Source organism: Tamandua tetradactyla, chromosome 25 (assembly GCF_023851605.1).
Source record: "Tamandua tetradactyla isolate mTamTet1 chromosome 25, mTamTet1.pri, whole genome shotgun sequence".
Classification (NCBI taxonomy): domain Eukaryota; kingdom Metazoa; phylum Chordata; class Mammalia; order Pilosa; family Myrmecophagidae; genus Tamandua; species Tamandua tetradactyla.
In genome coordinates, this window is record NC_135351.1 from 19799198 (window position 1) to 19815650 (window position 16453).

Below are 16453 nucleotides of genomic sequence, written 5' to 3' on the forward strand. Positions count from 1 at the left end.
TTAGTGCCCAAATGTTTTTTTCATTTGCTCCATTTTTGCCACTCTCTCTTGCTAAACAACCAACCTGCCTTCCCAAAGGGGCAGACATCTTCTTTAAGAAAGCTTTAAACATTTCCAGGAAAGTAAAACGTAGATAAGACAAAGTTAATTAAGCGTCTTCGAGACACCTGAGTGCACATAAATATTCAAGTCCTGACAGCCAATGGGGGCATGGGTACTATTTTTCCCAACAGCTACGTCACCTCTATGCCGTCTTGCTAAGGAGAAACTTAGCAAGACTGGTCCAGGCACCAGGCGGGCAGCTCTGCCCAAGGAACTCAAAAAGCTCCCCACCTGCGTCCGTGGTTCCACTCTGCAGATACATTATCACCCACAATCTTTTCCTATTTCTAGAGCACCAGGACAGAAGAGTTGCCAATACCAAAGGTAAGGCCACGGGGGGGGGGGGGGGGGGGGGGGAACACAACCAAAAAAGAGTGGCAACTAGTTCCACAACTTGGTGAATACATTTTCACAAGTACTGCAAATGACACAGATTTTGTTCTTTCTTTGAGCAGTGCCTAAAGAGACATCAAGTCTAAACAAGTCACTCTACCATTACTGACTCTTGTTTAAGGTCTTCACTGAGCTACTCCATTAGTATGTGAGAGGTGCAAACAACTTTCTTTTTGAGCTGCTTACAGTATTAGTCACTCCCTACCCTTCCCATCTTTACTTCAATATGTAGGAGGTGATGCTTCATTGTTCTAAGTTTACACTCGACACAGCACTGGGCATTTCTTAAACAAACATACCTTTCTCTAAAGAAGACCAAAACACCTAAATAGCCTACGGCATCCTTGCAATCATCAAAACTATAAAAACATATACATACATTTCCCATAAGATATGGGGATGATATTGACTTTATAAGGTTTTCTTGTTCCTTTTGAAGTATGAGAACAATTAACTTGAAATAATAAATTTCCAAGACAAACTAATTAAAAAAAAATACTCTCAATAATAAAAAAGATTCTAACTAAGGCTGGAGAAGGCTGTGTCCAATGAAGAAAAAGCATTAAACTGGGATTCCGGAGAGCTGGTTTTTTTCAGCCTCAGCCCCACACAAACAAGCTATGCGATGCTGGATCACTCATTTCCCCTCTCCCTGCCTGAGAGTTCTCATCTGTAAAATCAGAACCTTGAGTCAGATTAAAGCCCTTTCAGCTCTGAATTTCTGACTCTGTGACAGTCCTTCTGCTTCAATAAAATAAAACAGTTTCCAATATTGCCTGTATTTTCAAGGAAGCTAAATTTTTTTAAAAAGCAGAAACGTTGGCCTCTTGTACGTCAAGAAGATACAACCAGGATGTTTAAAAACTTTAACTTACGCGGCAAACTTGATCCAGAAATTAGTATCGGATCTTTACTTCCAAAGAAGGTCCTATGTTTGTTTTCTTTTCTTTGTTCAATGTGCATTCAGTTTACCCTTAGGGGAAATATATATACATATATATGCCTGTTTACATTCTATATACTGATCTGTTGGTGCTCAAGGGTTCAACAACTCAGGACTGGAAGAAACATCTCTATTACTATCAAATATCAAACTGAGTTTAAAAGGCCAACAGTAACAGCTCAGAAACCAGCAAGCGAAATCTTGCTGTCATCCTTCTGAAGCTGTTACAAATTACAGGCTAATCTTCGAATCTGTGACCTCACCACCCAGAGTTTTTTACGAATTGAGTAACTATTTTCCTGTCCTTTACTATTAAAATGAAATAAATAAATAAAAGGGGAGCAGGACACTGAAGGTTGGGAGCAGGTGAGGAGGGGCAGGGAAAGGAGAACAAACATATCCAATGGGAATTCAGTGGCAGGTTCCAAGTGGGTTTCGAGAGGGACCAAAGTCAGAAAAGCAGAAGCTGCTTCACCATTTATTTAGTCACAGTTCTCCCTCTGGCTCATCAGAGTGAAGCCTGATAACCGTTTGTGGGTCATATAGTAAAGAGACTCTTAAAGCCTAATGCGAGTTCCAAAAGGAGCAAAGCAAAACCACACGGCATGAGTCAGCACAGCAGATGCCGAAAGGTGCTAAGAACAAAAAGAGGCTCTTGTTTTTATTAACATAAAGACCTCACCAACTTCCGTAGACTTCCCCAAATGAAATGTCAGCGTTGCCGATTTTGAATAAAACATTCAAAATTTAGTAGTATTTATGGGTCACTCTTCTTGGCAAAGAGATTTTACCCATCAAAATTTAAAAAAAAAAAGAAGCAAATTTTCCGGTAGAAAGTAATACAGTGGGAAAGCTTACAAAATAATTTGTAATCCACTCAGAATGGAACACGCTATTTAGAATAAGTGGAACGACACCTAAAATGATCTGCTGAATGAAAAGGAAAGCTATCCCAAGTCACAAAATAAGCTATCAGCAAGCAATGAAAGCTTCCTCTATAGCCTCACTCTCCTTTCCAATCCCACTTGTATGAACACATGGATGGAGGCAGATCCTACATTTCAGCAGAGAAAATTCAGTTTCCCTGACTATAGAAATTCTGGGGTCTTCTATGACCTGCCCATACATGTGGGGGCTGCTTCCTGGTCTCCGAGCTTCCCCGCTGGCAATCTGGACAGACCCTTTGAAACAAGGTATTCAACCCTTTAAGAGTTAGGGCTGGCAAGGATTTGGGAACGCTCTCTGCCTCTGGGGTGCAGACAAAAAAAGAAAACACTCCCCAGTCTGCCTCTGTGGTTATGTTTCTGCTCGGTGCACACCTCTCTGGGTTCTGACCTCCCTCCCCACGTCCGTTCCTCCTCACTGGCTGAAAATGGGATCAAAGGAGGGCGAGAGCGTAGAGCCAAGTTTAACCTTACCAGATCGGGTTTTCTGGGGCCGAGGAGAAGTCCAGAGATAACACTTGAATCCTTGCCATTCACAGAGCGGCACAAAACTCACCCTGCTCATTTTCCCGCGGCTGTTGCCATGGCCGTCCCAAACACTCCACGCGCTGCCCTCCACCGCCTGCCCGCCGCCCCGCAGACCTCTGACGTGGGAGGGGAGGAGGTGAAAACTCTGCTCACGGAATTTAGGATCTGGAGAGGGCATGCACGAAGGCCCTAAAAAGCAGCTCATCCAGGATGCCGTGGGGGTAAGCAGACCTTCCGTCTTGAGCCCCGAGGCTCTGCCTTCAGTGAGTTTTCACCTAATTTCTCAGTGGAGAAAAAAGATCAGAAGACAACAAACTGGCTAAAAAAGTCCAACTTGAGAAAATGACTAGCACCTTTAAACTTCGGTTTTACTACAATCGGCAAAACAAAAGGGTAAAAAAAAAAAATCCTCTAGGAACATCCTGGATACAGTAATATCGGAACAGAGACAAGACTTTGGAGGGAATGTTAAATGTCTGGGTCATGAGAGATAAAGCTCGAGGAACTGCAGAAATGTTGTGATTTTCTGGCTTAAAACAAATTCCTGATTGCAGACGCCACTTCTTAAAAATGCAGACACAGAAACCACACGCAGAAAAGGAGTGAGAGAGAGGAAAATGAAAGATTACCCTAAAAATAAAGCAGCGATGAATGTTTTTTTTTTGGGGGGGGGGGGGTGGCGGGTGCACGGTCTGGAATCGAACCTGGGTCTCCCGTATGGAAGGCAGGCATTCTACTGATTACTTTTTTATAGCACATTTTGAAGTAAAGAGAGCCGAGCCCAGGGAACTGCGGTTAGGTGATGAAGAAGCTGAACTCGGAGTCCTGCTGGGGTCACTGTCCAGCCTCACCAAGAAGACACTGACCCGGCCATAAGTTTCTTCTTAAAAAGGGTGCATGGAATAAATTATCTTTAAATTGCCTTACAACTCTTAGATTCTCTTCACAACCTCCATGAACAGTACTGCAAATAGATTTGAGCAAAATCCTCTCCATAATTCGAAAGACTTGGAAATGAGCATCTTAAAGCGAACAGTGATTGTGCAAGGCTATGGGGTTTGGTCGCTGCACTCTGTCTTCTCTATTTGCTCAATTTGGGAAAATGTGCCCATGATAAGAATAAAATCTGCGTAAAAGAGGAAAAAAAATCTGCCCAGAGCCCATGCTGTACAAATGTCCTGGAGGTGAGCACTGAGATAAAAAGAAGGGAAAAAAAGTGGCAGATAAGTTTTCATTTCCTATCTCCTTTAATTTGTTCTCCAGGGTTAAGTACAGTTTCTATTTCTATGCGACTACGGGAGAAATGGCTTATTTGCTGTTTTACCGAGCAGTTCCTTTAGCTATCTTGACCTCTAGCTCCCCTTCCCCTCAAAATTTGGCTGTCACTCTACAGAATCAGTCAAGTGCTACAAATCACTACTAAAAGCTCCTGCGAGGCATTCCCTCTAAGAATCGGTACAGATCGAAATCTCAAGTGCTTACTTGCCTAGTGACTGCCATAATTTGAGGTGTTGCTTCTTTTGAAAGAATAAAAAAGATGCTCTAACCTGATGAAAGTAAATGCCCTTTCAACACATCTCTTGCTTAGCACTTGAAACCCTTACCAAGAAGTACTTCCCACACACCATTTGGTAGTTTCTGCACTTTTTTTTTTTTTTTTTTTTTTTACTTTTTCTTTGAAGTCACAGTGCAGTGAGTGAGATTCTACACCATGGGTTAAATGATTCGATAGAGCGAATCCTCTGAGGGCACCCCAAACAAGGGGAGGAGCTCAGGCAAAGAGAGCTGCCTGAGTTCCAAGGTGACACTTAGGTATGCCTGTCACCCAATGTCAGAGCTAAAGTAATTAAACCCTTCTTGACAAGAAATCTCCAAGTTATCATCGGGACTTAGTCACTTCCAAATTTCTGCACAAACATAAACTCAGAACATGCCTGCCTGGCTCTCTGATCATTCCAGTGTGAACAGATGGGGAGGGAAGAGCAGTGAAAAAGTGACAAGGAATCAAGAGACAGTCTCTTAGGACCTACCAGTACTTGGAAGGCTCACAACCTCCCCAGGCCTCACTTCTCTCATCTGTACAAGAAGTAGATGGGACCAAACAATTCTAAAATTCCTTCTAGCTGGAGCCTTCTGGGAGTCTATGTGATATGAACATGACACAACTGCTCATGGCCATTTCCACAGCAAGCCCCACTGGGATGGAAGGGGTATAGGGTAAGCAGGGACAGTGAAATCCATTGTCCTGGATTCTAGCCCTACCCAAAATGATTAAAGAATCTACCGTTTGGCCCCATGCAAGGTTCGGAGGAGATATATAAGGAGGCCTGGTCCTCAGTGAGGCAGCAGTAATAGGCTGAAATCAAAATTGAATCTTGGAGCAGCATAAAATCAAGGAACTTAAACATCTAGTCCAGATCCTTCATTTAGCAAGCAAGTACACTGAGGGACCTTTCCTGAGGTCCAGACACACTCATCCAAGGGCACGCTGGATGTCTGGACCAGTCTTCCATCCATTTTCCCCCGCCTCAGTGATATCGTGGTCTACTCAGCCACTCAAATCTCTCCTCTCCCCCACCTCTGCCATCTAATTAGTCATCCAGCCCTCTAGAGCCTACCTCATTAACATCTCTCAAATCTGCCCACTCTTTCCTATCTGTCACTTCTTCTACCACTGCAAGCCCCAGGAGAACAAGGGTCTGCCCTGGCCGTACATGGCTTTCCAGCACACAGACCAGTGACGAGTCTGGAGCAGGGCCTTCCCTGTTGGTGAATGCCCACTCTTCTGCCACCTGAATTCCTAAGATTGCTTCCTCGCTGGTCTCCAGGCCTACCACCTGCTCCCTTCTCGTGTCACATGAAAAGCACACAAAGAATGAGACAGCTCAAAACCAAACCTGATTATGCACGTTTGCTTAAGAAACTCCTTCGATGGGTGTACGTGACATTCTAGATAAAATTCAAATTCCTTGGTTTAGCAGACCCCCTCCTAAACTAGTCCGTGATCCACCTCTCCAGCCTGTATCATTTTGTACATTTTTGTCTTTGCACATGCTCGGCCAGAATTCTCCTCATTCTGAAAAGCTTGGTTTGAGGCACATGTATTCTGACAATGTTCTCTGACATCCCTTTCCACCACCTAATCTAATGTGATCTCGATGCCCCTTCTCTGTGATCCTTTAACACACATGTGTATTAGAATGCTGAACAGGGCATGGCGGTTGAATTTGTTTCCTGCTTCCCATACTAGATGCACAGCCCCTACAAGGTCAAAGACGTTATCTTATCTAATGCCTTAATCTTAGCACCTAAAGCAGAATTAGCACATAACAAGCATTCAGGAAATATTTGTTGAATTAATGAAGAATGAACAGAGAGCGAGGGTTAAAGGGATTGGTGTCAGAACCAGGACAAGATCCCAGGCTTCCAAAGTTTCTCTGATGGCTCTTCTTTCCCCAAGCCTACCCTATAAATGTTTTACAAGGTTGCGTGCTCTTTCTTCCTCTACCACCTCCTGCTAGAGGATCTCATATAGTTTTAACTAACTCTCTTAATTCCTATCTTCATACCAAATCTCTCCTCTCAGAGCTAGACTTATTTGGCCTGTTCTGTCCCACTGACAACTCAAATCCAAAACAACATAAAATAAAGTAATTGTATCACCAGGCACCCCCACCCCAGCCCTCCAAACACAAGTTTCGGCCCCTGGATCACCTGTAAGCTCCCTTTTAGCACCCACACCGTCATCTGGGACAGAAATACAGAAGCTGGTATCCAAACTGCTTAACATTTCAATGCCAGGATGTACTTGTATCGCATTTAATTCTGCAAAAAAACCAAACAAACAAAAAAAACCCTGATACAGAATCATGTAACTGCAAGTTGAAAGGGAAGAAAAAAGGGTAAAACACAAACGTGATAAATTTACCACCTGTGCTTTGCACCATCAACCTCTTCTCTCTCACACCAAGACCCGCTTACTGATTGTTACAACAGTCCTTCCACTCTGTCTGCCACGATGTTAACTTGACCTACACTCTCCCGGGCTACTGCAATGGATCCTACATGGTCTCTCTGTCTCCAGGATCACCCTAATCAATTCTATCCTCCACTCTGCCGAAAGAATGGACATTCTAAAGGTACAAGGCACTTCTGGTGACAAACAAGATGGTGAAACTGCACAAGTTGGAGGCTGATACATCTCAGAGTTTGCCTATTGACCGACAGGCAATAGCAAATATTCTGGGATAGTCTTGGAAGAAAGTAGGGAGTTGGGTTTCAACAGAGGGAAAATATCAGATTGAGGCAAGCTTGTTCCATTGGCTATGGTGTGGGTTGAGGGTGGTCTGAGGGCAAAAAGTTGTTTAAATGTTTTAAACACAGAGTAGGTCAAGTCTATGTTAAGATAAAGATAAAACACTATAAAAATAAAATAAGACATATCCTTTTAAAATTAGCAAAAAAATGTACTCTATGCAAAGAAAGTAAGGAAGGTTCTACAAAAAGAAATGGCAAATAGAAAATATTTTTAAAAAGCCAAAAATCCATAATAAAGTGATTTACAATAAATATAACTTGGTGCAAAGTCACTAATCAAGTAACAGATTCTTTTTAAATTAAAACTACATGCAATATATAGCAAAACAAACAGGCAGAGTAACCAGTGACTCATTTAAAATGAAAGTATGTAACAAAGTTGAAAAATAAGAGGTAAAATAATATAAAATGGAAAATATGACCAAAAATAACCACAAAGGTCAAGAAAGCAATTTTAATATCAGACAAAATGGAATGTTAGATAAAAAAAGCATGATAAATGACCTTGAAAGACGCCGTATACTAGCAAAAGGAACAATCAGTAAAGAAGACTTAATAATCAAGAACACAGATGCTTCTGAGAAAATGGCCTCAAAATATTTAAAGCAACAACTTTTAAGAAAAGACAGACAAATCAAAACTTAATTGAAATCAAGAAAAAGAAGAAGGCTTAAAAAAAATCCTAATATGTCAGGAGGTTAAAATGCTAATAAATAATTCCTAGAGAAAATAAAATACAAAAATAAGACACTGAGTTAAGTAACAACAAAATATTATATATAAAAAATTTGTGGAGTACAGCTAAAGCATGAGTCCTTGTCTGAATAATGATACCTTAGATTATGCAATGCTGAGAGACAGAGTTTCAACCCCGTCAGAATAACGAATAAACAACCCTTTGTTTTGCACAAGGGCATTCAGCTGATACCTAAGTAAGGCCATGCTTTAACAGCCACACCCCAGAGTAAGGACTATGCCCCAGGACTGAATTCAACGCAAAAACAGTTCTACCCTTACAAAACAATGAAACCAAGCCTCTGTAATTATGCCACCCAGAATAAAACTCAACACCCTTTAAAGGAATAGTCTGGATGCCAGTATCCAGATTCTGTACAATTTATCAGCCCCAACACCCAGCTCGCAATAAAAAATTATTGTACATGCAAAGAAGCAGGAAAATGTGGCTCAAAATCAAGAAGAAGAAGAGAAAAAAAAAGGAGTCCAGAGCAAAAAAGGGCAAGACAAAGTGGTGGAATTAGCATTAAAAAATTTTAAAGCTAAGAGAGGTATTGTATTTATGTTCAAGAAGTGTAAGGAAAAGTCAGCCATAATGAATGAAAACATGGGAGATCTCAGAGATGAAACAGAGGCTATTAAAAATAAATAAATTCCTAGAATATCTAAAATAAAAAAATCACCGGATACTTAACAACAGATGGAAAACTACAAAAGAAGGGGTTAATAAATGAAGAATAGAAAGAAAAAAAAAGTTGAAAAAGTAGACATAGAGATAAGAATAAAGCTGATCAAGCCAGGATTAAGGTAATTCAGAATATAGGGATAAGGAAGACATTGCCTATATTTTAGAACATCACCTATTCTTTGAGACCAAAGGAAGATAGGTTTACATTCTCCATAACCTAAATTTTCAGCAGCACATAATCTAATTCAACCTGTCTGGACATATCAATAAACAATCCAAACATGGGAGGTCCAGAAAAATAATGAGAGCCTTTAATCCAGTATGGCTTAATATAATACCTGGATATATCCCTGAGTATATTAAGCAGATAATCAGAAAGTATTGGCAAAGTCCCTTGAGGAAGGGGAGAAAAATTATACAACTATTGAACTTTACGACCAGGAAAAACCCAGATACTATGCCAAACATTAGGGACACCCAAATCAAAAGGCCAAGCCCTTGATCTTGAGGCTTGCACTTGTGAATCTTACGTATGCAGTGGAGAAGCTTAACCTACCTACAGGTATGCCCAAGAGTTACTTCTGGAGGACCTCTTTTGTTGCTCAGATGTGGCCTCACTCTCTCTAAGACCAACTCTGCAAGTGAAATCATTGCCCTCCCCCCTACATGGGACCTGACATCCAGGGGTGAAAGTCTCCCTGACAACACAGGAGATGACTCCCTGGCACTGTGGGATCAACAATTCCATCCTGACCAAAAGGGGCAAAAGAAGTGTAAATAATGAAGTATCAGTGGCTGACAGAGTTCAGATAGAGTTGAGAGGCTACTCTGGAGGTCACTCTTACGCAAGCTTCAGTTAGACATTGCTACTGTCATAACTTGCCAAACCCCAACCAAAACCACTCCAGTCAATCCTAAAGAACACCTAGGGAAATACAGAAGATTCTACAAAGGTTCCATGCACTAGGGTAACTTTCCAGAATCCTACAACCTCCAGATGGGTCCCTGAACCAGGTAAGTCCTGAAACCTAGAGGGCCCCAGCCTTTCCAGAACATCAGGTAGTTTCATCTCCCTACCCCATATTATTGACAGCCTATTCCAACATGAAAAAGTTAGAATGGTCACAGCCCAAATACCCCTAAAAAGTGAGAGAAATATCAAAGGTGATAGTGGAGTTATACAGAGAAGGTAAGGATTATTAAATGAATATGATTGCTGAATCATTAAACTGATATTTCTTTTAGTCTCCAGTAACTTAGAGCAGCTAGAAGTAAAAACCTAAAATTGTGGAATTGTAACCCATGTTAAACTCTGAAATCTGTTCTACAACTAATTGTTGTGCTGTGCTTTGAAACTTACTGCTTTTTTGTATGTATGTTATTTTTCACAAAAAAGGAGGGAAAAAAGTTGATTATGATGATAAAAAAATATTCCTTGTAGCCTCCTATGTTCTGGAGCAGCTGGAAGGAAGGTGACAAACTCTGGGATCTTTCCTGTGACTGCTTGCTGAGGAATGCTTTGAAAACTATTGCTTTTTTCCATTCTTTTCTTTTTATATGTGTTATATTATACAATTTAAAAAGTTAAAAAAAAATTATTGGCAAAGTCCCTTGAGGGATGGAAGAAAAATTATGGAACTATTAAACTTTACCACTGGGGAAAACCCAGATACTGTGCCAAACATTAGAGATACCCAACTCAAAAGGTCAAGCCCTTGATCTTGAGGCTTGCTCTTGTGACCTTTATGTACCCAGTGGAGAAGCTTAGCCTATCTATAGGTATGCCTAAGAATTACTTCAAGAGGACATCTTTCATTGCTCAGATGCGGCTTCTCTCTCTCTAAGCCCAACTCTGCAAGCAAATCCATTGTCCTCCCCCCTATTGAAAGTCTCCCTGGTGGCGTGGGAGATGACTCCCTGGGATGAGTCTGGCCCTGGCACCGTGGGATCAACAACTCCATCCTGACCAAAAGGGGGAAAAAGTGTAACTAATCAAGTATAAATGGCTGGGAGAGTTCAAAGGCAGGTGAGAGGCTACTCTGGAGGTCACTCTTAGGCAAGTTTCAGTTAGACATTGCTACTATCATAGCTTGCCAAACCACAAACAAAACGATTTCTGCCAATCCTAAAGAACACCTAGGGCATTATATAAGATTCTGCAAAGGTTTCATGCACTAGGGTAACTTTCCAGAAACCTACAATCAATCTCTAGATGAGTACCTGAACCAGGTAAGTCCTGAAATGCAGAGGCCCCAGCCTTACCAGAACCTCAACTAGTTTCATCTCCTTACCCCATATTATTGACAAACCTTTACAACATGAAAAAGTTAGAATGGCCATAGCCAAAATACTCCTGAAGAGTGAGAGAAAGACCAAAGGTGACGGTGGAGTTATACAGAGACGGTCAGACTTAACAAATGATTATGATTGCTGAATCATTAAGCTGATATTTCTTTTAGTCTCCAGTAACTTAGAGCAGCTAGAAATAAAAATCTAAAATTGTGGAACTGTAGCCTATACCAAACTCTGAAATCCGTTCTACAACTAACTGTTGCAACGAACTCTGAAATTTATTGCTTTTTTTGTATATACGTTATTTTTCACAAGAAAAAGAGAAGAAGTGTATAATAGAGAAGACAGGATTTAATAAATGAGTATGACTACTAAATCAATATATTGATATCTCTTTTAGTCTCCAGTGTCTTAGAGCAGCTAGAAGAAAAAATGAAAAATAGTAGAACTATAACCCTTACCACACTTTAAAATTTGTTGCATAACTACTTGTTAAAATGTACTTGGAACCTTACTGCTTTTTTGTATATATGTTATTTTTCACAATAAACAAAAGAAATTAAAAAGTGGGCATATCCTCAATGATCTGTGGAACAAAATTGGAATCAGAGAGATAGAAGACAGAAAAATTCTCACATAAAAAACATATTTGAACACATAACGGTCATAAATTCTAAACTTTGGGGCTACGGTGGCTCAGCAAGCAAGAATGCTTGCCTGCCATGCCAGAGGACCCGGGTTCAATTCCTGGTGTCTGCCCATGTAAAAAAATAAAAAAATAAAAAATAAAAATAAAAAAATTCTAAACTTTGGTAAAATAAATAAATACAATCAATATATGATCTAAGGAGCTCAGCAAACTCCAAGAAAATTAATACAAAATAAAGTGCACACATACATGCATTATAGTCAAATTTCTGAAACCAAATATAAAGGCAAAATGTTAAAAGCCAGGGGAAAAAAAATAAACCTTATATACAGGGGGTTGGGGTGGGAAATGACCCCACCCCCCTGTATATTACTTTTATCTTTTGTCTTCTCATTAGCAAAAATGGAGAAGTAAAAGATAATGAAGCAAAATATTTAATTGTGCTAAAAAATATGGCATTGGAATTCTATATCCAATAAAAATATCATTCAATAATAAGGATGAAATTAAGACATTCTAAGATAAATAAAGGCTGAAAGAATTCAACGCCATCATACCTGCACTATAAAAAATGTTAAAAGGAATACTTCGGGCTAAAAGAAAAGGACACCAGACTGAATCTTAAGTCTACAGAAATAAAGAACACTGAAAATGATAAATATGTGGGTAAATGTAAAAGCCCATCTTTTTTTCTTTCATCTAATTTCTGTGGAAGATAACTGACCATTTAAAGTAAAAATAACATTTTTTGTGGAAATTAGTTTACATTAGTTGTAAAATATATAACAACAATAAAAAAGCTTAGAAAAAATAATTTTACTGTTAAGATTCTTAAATTTTATAAGATAATTTAACTCTAAATATACTGTGATAAGGATATATGTTGTAAACCCACGAGCAACCACTAAAACACAGCACACTGATGCACACACACACTCAAACATTGTTTGGGTGTTGTAGTTCCTTTATGCCAAAAGAGAAATTAAAATGGGGCACCAAAAATATGTATTAACACATATACATATGCATAAAAGGCTAGAAAGGAAAAAGAGAAGAACACAAGAAAAACATGTAACAAACAGAAAACAAATAACAAAATTGCAGACATACATGCAACTACATTAATAATTACATTAAATGACTAAATCCTCAGGCTACAAGATAGAGAATGCTCAACTAGATCAAAAGCAAGAGTCAATCTATACCATCTACAAGAGATGTACTTTAAAGAAAAAGACACAGGCAGAATGAAGTAAAAGGATGAAAAATAATAAAACGCACAGAATTAGAAAGCTATTGTGGTCATATCAACACAAGGAGAAATAGCAGAACTATAGGGCTATTTCATAATAATTAAAGGGCAATCATTAGGATGACATAAAAATCCTAAGAGTATACGTTCCTAAGTAACAGTGATCCAAAATATCTGAAGCAAAAAATAACAGAATTAAAGAAAGAAACAGATAGATACATCATATTTGGTCATTTTAACATCCCTTTCTCAGGAATTAATAGAACAAAGAAGCAATAATCAGTATGTTCTCTTTACATAATGAAACCAAATGTCAATAGCATTAAGATATTGAGAAAAAACTAAGTATTTGTACATTAAATAGCTACTTCTAACCCATGAGTCCAAGAAGAAATCATAAAGGAAATTAAAAGATATTTTAAATTCAAGAGAGAATGCAAATACAACTTATTAAAATAAATGGAGTTAAAGCCTATTTAATGAAAATGTATAGCACCAAATGCTTCTAATTTGAAGTGAAAAAAATTTTTAAATCTATGATCCAGAAAGAACAGAGCAAATTAAACTCAAAAGGACAAAGAAGAAGACCATAAATTGCAGAAATCAATGAAACAGAAAAACAAATAACAGAGAAAAGTAACAAAGTCAAAAGTCACTTCTTTGAAAAGACTGATAAAATTGATTAACTCCTAGCAAGACTGATCACAAAAAATAAAGATGGAAAACTAAATTACCAACATTAAGAATGGAAAAGTGGGTATCACGGCAGATCCTACAGACACTAAACAGGTAAGAAAGGAATATAATAAACAACTTTATGCCAAAAGATTTGACAACTTAGATGAAATGGACGAGTTTCGGGCAAATCAGAAAACACAACTGACCAAAACCTATTCAAGAATAAAGAGAAGATCTGAATACTCTGCTATCTGTTAAGAAACTGAATAGATTCTCTACAAACTTCACATACAGGTGATACAACTATTCTATATCTTGATTGTGCTGGTAGTTACACAACTCTATACCTGTGTCAAAATTCAAAGAATTTTGTACTGTGCTGGTTAGAAAGTGATGTGTACCGTCAGAAAAGCCATGTCCTTTAATCCTGATTCAGTAACGTAGGGAGGAAACCTTCTGATTACATGATCTCCACGGAGATGCAATGTTCCCAGCTGTGGGCAAGGCTTTTGAGAGATTATCTCAAGGGCGGTGTGGGGTGCTCATTTGTGGGTGTGGTCTTTGGTTACATGGAGACGTGACTTTGCCCATTCAAAGTGGGTCTTGATTAGTTTAATAGAAAGTAACAAGTTGAAACATTTGGAAGAATCCTCCAATGCAGACACAGACACAGATGTTTGGAAGAACCCATGTGGACGCTTGGAGAGCAGAAGCAATAGATCCAAAAGGAACAATATGAGATCCAGACGTTTGGAGATGCAGGACCCAGCAGGCATCTCCATGTACCTTTCCATGAGATGCTAAGCAAGCCAGAACCCAGAAAGAGTGCCCTGGAGGAGCTAAGTGAAAGCCCACAGATGCCACGTGAGGAACCCCCACAGGAAACAGAGGCTGAAAGCAACAGAGCCCAGGAGCAGGGGACCAGCAGATGCCAGCCATATGCCTCCCCAGCTGACACAGGTGTTCCAGACAGCATCAGCCTTTCTTGAGTGAAGGCAATATCTTGTTGGTGCCTTATTTGGACATTTTCTCAGCCTTAGAACTATAAACTTGTAACTTATTAAATTCCTTTTTTAAAAAAGCTGTTCCATTTCTGGTATATTGCTTTCCAGCAGCATTAGCAAACTAATACATATAACATAAAAGAAAAAAGTCAATTTTAATAAATATTTTTTTCATTAAATTAAAAGAAATTTCAAAAATCTTTGCACAAAGAAAATTCCAGGCCCAAACCATTTCACAGTTGAATTTCATCAATTATTCTAAAAAGAATGAAAACCAATCTTACACAAATCCAGAAGACAGGAATACCTCCCCAACACATTCTATTATAAGGCCAGCATATAACCAACACCAAAAACAAAATATACTATATAAGGAAAGAAAATTGTAGACAAATATCCTTAGTGAGCATAGTTAAAAAACACTTAACAAAATATTAATTAAAAAAAAAAAGTCTGGGCAGGCCATGGTGGCTCAGTGGCAGAGTTCTCACCTGCCATTTTGGAGACCCAGGTTCGATTCCCGGCGCCTGTCCATGTAAAATAAATAAATAAATAAATAAAATGTTTAAAAAAAAGTCTAGCAATAGGTGAAATCAGAATAATATATAATGACAACTTTTTAGCCCAGAAATGCAAGGGTGGTTTCAGATTTAAAACCAGTCCAAATAATTCACCACATAAAGGATAAAGGATAAAAACCATATGCTATCTCATTAGGGTCTGAAAAAATCACCACACAAAATTCAACATCCATTCCTAATTTTTAAAAAAATGAACAAACAAATGAAAAACTCTCAGAAAATCAGGAACAGAAGGAAATTTCCTCAACTGGGTAAACGGCAACTATAAAACACCCAGAGATAACATCAAATTTCATGGTGAAATAGTGAATGCATTCCCCTTAAGATTAGGAACAAAGCAGGGATGTCTACTGCCACCAATTCTACCTGACATTTTCCTGAAGGTCCTCAATGGTGTAATAAGAAAAGAAAAAGAAATAAAAGACATAAAGTTTCATAAGGATTATGTAAAAGTGCCTTTATTCACAGCAGCATGGTTGTGTAAGTGGAAAACTCTAAGGAATCTAAACAAACAAACAAGAAAACCATACCAGAAACAGTAAATAACATTAGCAAGCCACAAGATACAAGGTCAATGTACAAAATTCAACTGCATTTTTCATGCAAACTTAAACAATTTGAAAATGAAATTCTAAAATAAAATATATTTATTACAGCATCAAAAGCATAAAATACTGTCAAATTTTACAAAATAAATTCTGCACTGAAATCAAGGGAACACAGCTGAGTGAAATTAATAAATAAAGGGAGATACGCTATGGTTTTGGATTGGAAGAGTCAATGCTTCAATATTATAAAGATTTCAGTTTTCCTTAAATTGATCCCTCAAAGTTCAACATTCCCAATAAACTTCGAATAGTCTAATTTTTTTTTTTTAGAAAGTAAAAGCTATTGTAAAATTCCTATGGAAATATAAAGGAACTAGAACATACAAAACAATCTCGAAAATAAATGAAAACAAACTTAGAGGACTCACAGTACTTGATTTCAAGGCTTGCTATAAAGCAAACTTAATCAGGCCAATTTGGTATTGGCAAACCTAAAGACAAGCAAATCGATGGACTAGAATTAAAGTCTTGAAACAGAACAATACATATATAGTCAACTGATTTTTGACAAAGGAACTAAGGCAATATGATGGAAAAAGACAATCTTTTCGATAAATGTTGTTTCAAACATTTCAATAAATGTATGGAAAAAATTAATCCTTTCCCCCTCCCTTAAACCGTACAATAAAACTGATTTGAGATGGACCCTGGACTTCATTGTTAAGACAAACCTACAAAGATTTTAGGAGAAAACACAGGAGAGGATGCAAAGGACGGCAGGCAGAATTTCTGAAAGGGC

At 38.5% G+C, this 16453-nt stretch overlaps 1 protein-coding gene across 12 annotated transcripts in view; it reads right to left on the bottom strand.

The window, feature by feature from the left end:
* Positions 1-16453, bottom strand: part of ATXN1 (ataxin 1) — a 442577-nt gene that overhangs the window by 376331 nt on the left and 49793 nt on the right. The window contains exon 1 of one of the 12 annotated variants that reach the window (XM_077143989.1): positions 2857-6567. The exons of the other annotated variants lie outside the window; for them this stretch is intronic. The gene's annotated coding sequence lies outside the window, so the exon portion shown is untranslated. Of the gene's footprint in view, positions 1-2856; positions 6568-16453 lie in introns of those variants that run through there. 12 annotated transcript variants of the gene reach the window in all.